At 38.4% G+C, this 7,500-nt stretch overlaps 1 protein-coding gene across 1 annotated transcript in view; it reads right to left on the bottom strand.

The window, feature by feature from the left end:
• Window positions 1-7,500, bottom strand: part of LOC135203032 (uncharacterized) — a 339,686-nt gene that overhangs the window by 30,622 nt on the left and 301,564 nt on the right. The window lies entirely within an intron of this gene.

The following is a 7,500-nucleotide window of genomic DNA, read 5'->3' on the forward strand; positions in this document are numbered from 1 at the left end:
TTGGTGTAGGTATCAGACCGGTGGCTCTCTCTCTCTCTCTCTCTCTCTCTCTCTCTCTCTCTCTCTCTTTGTTTTAATAACACTTTTACATATATCTGAGCTGTTAGTAGATCAGTCGAGAGAGAGAGAGAGAGGAGAGAGAGAGAGAGAGAGAGAGAGAGAGAGAGAGAGAGATTTGATTTTAATAAAACTTTTACATAACTTTGAGTTGCTAGTAGATAACACGTAAGAAAGAGAGAGAGAGAGAGAGAGTAGAGAGAGAGAGAGAGCTCAACTAGGTCATTAACGTCCTGTGAATGAGATAGTAGAGCCAAACGTGACTATGCACATTCTCACTTATGGAGGTTATGCTATAGGGAATATAATCGCATCCATGATGGTTCAATTAAGCCTAAGCTACGCATGAATTTTAAACCCTTCTTACAAGGGTATGAAATATGTACATCATCATTCTCAATCCGATTACGCACATGTCCGTGCATATGTATGCCCAGACACGCACACATCTACACGGTAGCCTGGCTATTTGCCGAAAGACAACTGGTCGAAATATGTTTGGTTTTGATTTTCATTTGATTTATATAGAATTTTGTCATGATGCCTAGGCACTGGGGCAACTAAGGCCATTCAGCGCTGAAACGGAAATTGACAGTAAAAGGTTTGAAAGGTGTTACCGGATGAAAACCTCAATGCAGTTGTTCTATGAAATAATTGTTAGGAAAGGGTGGAGAGTAAGATGGAAGAAAGAGAATATGAACGGAGGTACAGTAAAAGGAATGAAAGTAGTTGTAGCTGAAGGGCCGAAGGGACGCTGCAAAGAACCTTAAGTAATGCCTACATTGCACCGAATGAGGTCACTGACGGCCGCTACCCCCTACGTGAGAAATGTGTTTGGCCGACTGACAACTAGTCGAAATACGAACAGGTCGAATGACCATTTTGATGGAAAGAACAATGAATCGAAAAGGCTAATATTTTTCTTTTTCCAAATGACTCGTTAGCTGCTATGTTATCATGATACGTCTATATAAGCATTTTCGTAGTTTAGCACGCTTTAGTTTAAAAAAACTTAAAACATTTAAACTTTAAATTCAAAGGCACATCCCCTCAGTAAACTCCTCCACGATGGATTTTGCCAACTTGGTTTGTTTAAGATGTGTGTAGGAAGCTTTACTGGAGAATGTGAAAAAACGCAGAGAAGAAGAAGTGTAATGCGAGAATGAAGAAGGCGACTGATGATGCGTTTCATGGTCAGCCTTCTCGGCTTTGAAAGCAATTGATTAAATCATACAACGAGCTTACGAAACCGAGGAAGTTTCTGGTTGCATAATAGATAATGCTGTCAGTGCTTCACCCGTGAGCGTTGCAGGAGCACTGCCAAAAGAGTCTTCTCTTCGACGCGTAATAAATAGGACGACGGCTAAGCAAGAAAATTAGGATTTCAATTTCTCACAAGAGAAGAACGTTTTTTAGTTTTACGAAGTTTAATTTGCTTAAAAGCGGCTTTTGTTCTTTGCATTATCAAAATGAAAGATATTAATCAAATAATTTTATTTTGTTTTATGCATTTTTGTATCATCAATACGAAATTAATTAATAAGAAATTCCCTTTCCATTTGTTCCGATTATAAGCATAGCATTTCATATTTTTTCGACGAATTGTCGTTATACTGCTTGTCAGTTCGAAGAAGTGTCTTTTGTCCAGTTCTCTTTCTGCAAACGGTCTGCATACCCATCTACACACACACACACACACGTCCATGACGGCACTTCAAACTGCTTCTTATCCCAAACAGGAATGTTTAAGGAATTGAGATATGATTTATTTTCTATTGGAAAAACTACACTCTACCAAACCTTAAAAAAAAACCCTGACACAATTTCTTCCGATTTAATCCTGGCTTGAGGTAATGAAAAGAAATAAGTCCTGCTATGAGAGCCAACACGGATGAGGAATAAAACAGAATATAGTCTACGCCAAAAGCCAAGCGCTGGGACCTATGAGGTCATTCAGAGTTGAAAAGGGAATTGACAGATTTGAAAGATGTCACAGGAGGAGGAAAACCTCGCAGTTGCACTTCGAAACGATTGTTAGAGAGGATGGAAAGTCAGAGAATATGAATAGAGGAGGTACAGTGAAAGGAATGAAGGAAGTTGCCGAAGACACGCTGCAAAGACCTATAACTAAGTAATGTCTAAAGTCTAAAGTGTATCACGTGAGGTGCACTGACGGCATTACCCCCCTAGTTTTAACAGGGATGAATAGGCCTCTGTTAGACTATGGCAACTGAGAAGTTCTGTATTTTTATTGGTGGATTATTGAAAGAACTTGAAGAACAGATAGGAAATACAAGTGAGAAGGACAAAGTGATTTCCTGACGATAGAGCTTCGATGGCGATACTGGAGAAGCTACACAGACTGGTAAAAGCCTCAGAAATGATAGTATAAAGGAAATGATAGTATAAGGAAACTAAGAAGATGAAGAAATGAAGTCAGTATGGACGATGGGAGAATGTAAATCGATGAACAACCGTAAACGTGGTTTGTAATAAACTTAACAGACATCGGAAGGAATGAAAAAAGGGTGAGTGGCGAAATGGAGGCTGCTGAGATAGGAGAGCGAGAAGAGAGAGAGAGAGAGAGAGAGAGAGAGAGAGAGATGAGAGAGAGGAGAGAGGCACGGCAAAGGTATTGTTCGCTACTGACAAATGTTAATGCACAGCCTAAAATACGCTTTGCATTACAAACTAATCAGCAGAAACAGCCGCCAATAAAAAACCACGATTGCAAATATGATCTATGATTGCAATTCATTTGCAAAGTACAATAGGCAGCCACCCGCCATCCTCCCTCCCCACTAAAAAAAACACAATAAACAAACCACTTTGGCGCCAATTAGTAGTCGTCGATGAATTAAGCCCACCGAAACAATCGCACCTTTCGGGACGCAAATTAATACGCCATTAGTCATCCCTCATGAGTCATTACCTCTTCGTCGGTGATTAAAAAGAAATCAGTCCCAAATGAGAGAGAGAGAGAGAGAGAGAGAGAGAGAGAGAGAGAGAGCTTTTATATACCTTTGCTCTGTTAGGAGAGAGAGAGAGAGAGAGAGAGAGAGAGAGAGAGAGAGAAGAGAGAGAGAGAGAGGACTTTTATATACTTTTTGCAGAGAGAGAGAGAGAGAGAGAGAGAGACTGTTTTAGAGAGAGAGAGAGAGAGAGAGAGAGAGAGAGAGAGAGAGCTTTTATATACGAGGATAGAGAGAGAGAGAGAGAGAGGACGAGAGAGAGAGAGAGAGAGAGAGAGAGATAGAGAGGACTTTTATATATCGTTACGGAGAGAGGAGAGAGAGAGGAGAGAGAGAGAGAGAGAGAGAGAGAGAGAGAGAGAGAGAGAGAGAGAGAGAGTATTTTAAAACAATTTTTTATGTCCGTCGAAATATAGATTTCCATTGAATAGATAAACGCAATATCGGTTGGTGGGAAGAGAGAGAGAGAGAGAGAGGGAGAAGGAGGGGGTGAGGAGCAAAAGAAGAATAACGATTCTTTATTTACATATTACAATTTTTCCATTTACTTCTTTGTTTGCGTTCCAAGCAAACGGATTCGGATTCAGATCCTATTTTCGGATTAGAATTCGGATCCGGATTCAGATCCTATTTTCGGATTAGAATTTGAATTCGGATCTGGATTCAGATCCTAATTTAAGATTGGAATTCAGATCCGGATCCGGATTCAGATCCTATTTTCGGATTAGAATTCGAATTATGATCCGGATTCAGATCCGGTTTTCGAATCTGGATCCAGAGTCAGATCCTATCATCAGATTGAATTCGATTTGCATTCAGATCCAGATTTGCATTCAGATCGGAATTCGGATTCAGATCGGTTTTCGGATACAGATCCAGATCAGATCTATTATCAGATTGAAATTAGGATTTGCATTTGGATCCGGATTTGAATCAGACCCGGACTCTTATCAGAATCGAATCGGATCCAGATCAGATTAATCCTTATCAAATTGAAATTCAGATTGCATTCGGATCCAGATTATTATTTGGAATCGAATTCGGATACAGATCCAGTTTCAGATTCTGATCCTAATTTGAATCTGGCATCCCGGATCCAGATACAGATCTGAATCTATCTCGGATCCACTTGTGGAAGAAGTTGGAATAAGCGACTTTCTTTTTTTTTATTCCCTATCTGGTTTACATAACTAATTTAGTTTTCATTCTTATTCATTATTTACTCAGTTAATCATTGTCATTTGGAAGGATATAATGTTTTCAGAAGTGTTTTGTCAGTTTAATTGGCAAAACTTTCTAAATCCTATAGATAATAAAAGTTCAATCTTTGTAAAAAAAATATTTAACAAAAATTAACCCAAAAAATAACCAAAAAAAAACATGTGGCAGAAATTTTAAAAATAATAGCAAAAATAGGAAAAATAAAAGTAAAAGAAAAACTCCAGGTCGACAGAAGGAAACGTTTTTAATAGCCTCTCCTCTCTCTCTCTCTCTCAAAAGAAATGAAAAACGGGACTTGGAAGAAAAAAACCCTATTAAATATCAAGCAAAATCCTAAACTATTATACTCATATGCGAAGAAGATGAATAAAAGAAGAATAGAAATAGTGCCCTCTAAGAATTGAAGGAGATTAACGAATGAAAAAAAGGAAATTTGCAAACATACTGGCAGAACGATATAAGAGAGAATTCAACCCCTAGAATAGTAATGACAAGATAATGATATAGAAGTAAGGGATGAAAATAGTGAATATTTAGCTGACATAGATATTAATGAAGCTGATATTGTGCAGGCTATTAATGAAATTAAAAAATGGAGCTGCTGCAGGGCCTGATGGAATTCCTGCTATTTGTTAAAGAAAGTAGTTCATTCTATCGCAAAGCCACTTGCAATATTATTAAGACAAAGTGTAGATACAGGCAAGATTTATGATGAGCACAAATTAGCATATATTACCCCTACTTTCAAAAGTGGATCAAGACTAGAGGCAAGTAATTATAGGCCTGTGAGTCTAACATCACATATTATGAAAGTGTATGAAAGGGTAATGAAGAAAAATATTATGAAACTTTTATAATAATAATTTGTTAATAAAGGTCAACATGGTTTTCGTACCCGGAAAAAGTACACAAACCCAACTGTTAGTCCACCGTGAGAACATATTCAAAAATATGAAAGCGGAAATGAAACAGATGTGGTTTATTTAGACTTTGCAAAAGCTTTTGACAAAGTAGACCATAATATATTAGCGAAGAAAATTAGAAAACACAATATCGTAGATAAAGTAGGAAGATGGTTAAAGAATTTTTACACAACAGAAAACAGATAGTTATTGCAAACGACGAGAAATCGGATGAAGCCAAGGTAATATCCGGTGTGCCGCAAGGTACGGTGTGTTAGCTGCAATACTGTTTGTTATTATGATTGAAGACATAGGACAATAATGTTAAGGATTCGGTAGTGAGTAGTTTCGCAGATGACACAAGAATAAGTAGAGAATACTTGTGATGAAGATAGGAACGCTCTACAAAGAGACCTTAACAAAGTATATGATTGGGCAGAGGTAAATAGGATGGGTATTTAACTCTGATAAATTTGAATCAATAAATTATGGAGACAGAGAAAGAAAGCTATATGCATATAAGGGACCTAATAATGAGACAATCACAAATAAGGAAGCAGTTAAAGACCTTGGTGTGATGATGAATAGGAACATGTTATGCAATGATCAAATAGCAACTCTGTTGGCACAATGTAAAGCAAAAATGGGAATGTTGTTACGGCACTTCAAAACAAGAAAAGCTGAACACATGATTATGCTTTATATAACATATGTTCGTAGTCCACTTGAATATTGCAATATGATATGGTCACCACACTATCAAAAGGATATTTGCACAAATAGATATTGCACAAGAACTTGACTACTGGGAAAGACTACAATCCTTAAAATTATATAGTCTAGAAAGGAGAAGAGAACGTACATGATAAATCAGGCATGGAAACAGATAGAAGGAATAGCAGAAAAATATCATGGAACTAAAAATATCAGAAAGAGCAAGCAGAGGTAGATTAATAGTGCCCAAAACTATACCAGGAAAAATAAGGAAAGCACACAGGACATTAATCCACTACGCACCAGCATCGATAATGCAGCGTCTATTCAATGCGTTGCCAGCTCATCTGAGGAATATATCAGGAGTGAGCGTAGATGTGTTTAAGAATAAGCTCGACAAATATCTAAACTGCATCCCAGACCATCCAAGATTGGAAGATGCAAAATATACCGGAAGATGTACTAGCAACTCTCTGGTAGACATTAGAGGTGCCTCACACTGAGGGACCTGGGGCAACCCGAACAAGATGTAAGGTCTGTAAGGTAAGGTAAGGTCTCTCTCTCTCTCTCTCTCTCTCTCTCTCTCTCTCTCCTTTGCCCTAAATCCAAATTAACATCATGCAAGGTTATTAAGGTCGGGTTTCCACACAATAGGGTGAAACTTGAGCCGTAAGAGCTTAGTCAGGCTTGAGATCTCTCTCTCTCTCTCTCTCTCTCTCTCTCTCTCTCCTGCGACCACGTCACCCTGGGGACTATTTTTTGATAACTTAGACTTGAGGGAAATATTATTTCAATATATTTTTTGGATGGTTTTGTCACTACAAAGCGTTAGAATCCAATTGAAGAACCAAATAGAGACATTTGTGATGACAGGGATATATATATATATACTATATATATATATATATATATATATATATATATATATATATATAGTATCCACACACACACACACACACACACATATATATATATATATATATATATATATATATATATAAATTGTTCAGCACATTTACATTTTTCATGTGGCAAAGAACAAGGAGAGAGAGAGAGAGAGAGAGAGAGAGAGAGAAGAGAGAGAGAGAGAGAGAGCGCAATTCAATCATAGCAACTTAGGAAGATGAATTTCATCGTCAAAAATAGATACCAATACCATTATCATCATAATCGTCTTCGATTCCAGTTCATGAAACTAACCCCCCCTCCCTATCGCCCCCTCCCCCCCCACCCCTACCTCTCCCCACCCAATATTTTAACTGGCCCACATCCTTACCACTTTCCCCTTCCCGTCTCCCCCCCCCCCCCCCCCTTCTCCTCCCCCGACACAAAGATGTTTTCTCCATCACGGGGAATCATTTGTCTTATCGCCCGCCGAAAGTTCGGCCATTTTTGGGCACCCGACCTCAGAAGATAGCAATTTTCATAACAAAATTCTTTGCTTACGTTTGCAATCCATTTGGGGTGGTGGTTGGGGGAGGGAGGGAGGGAGGGAGGGAGGGAGGGAGGAGAGAGGTCCTCCACCGTCCTTCCTCCATATTCTCTTAAACTTTGGCAATATGCAAATAGATAAAAAAAAAAGAACTGATTATTCAAAAGGCACAAAAGTTTTAATTCTCTGTCCCACCCTTTCG

Source organism: Macrobrachium nipponense, chromosome 33 (assembly GCF_015104395.2).
Source record: "Macrobrachium nipponense isolate FS-2020 chromosome 33, ASM1510439v2, whole genome shotgun sequence".
In the NCBI taxonomy this organism is placed as follows: Eukaryota; Metazoa; Arthropoda; class Malacostraca; order Decapoda; family Palaemonidae; genus Macrobrachium; species Macrobrachium nipponense.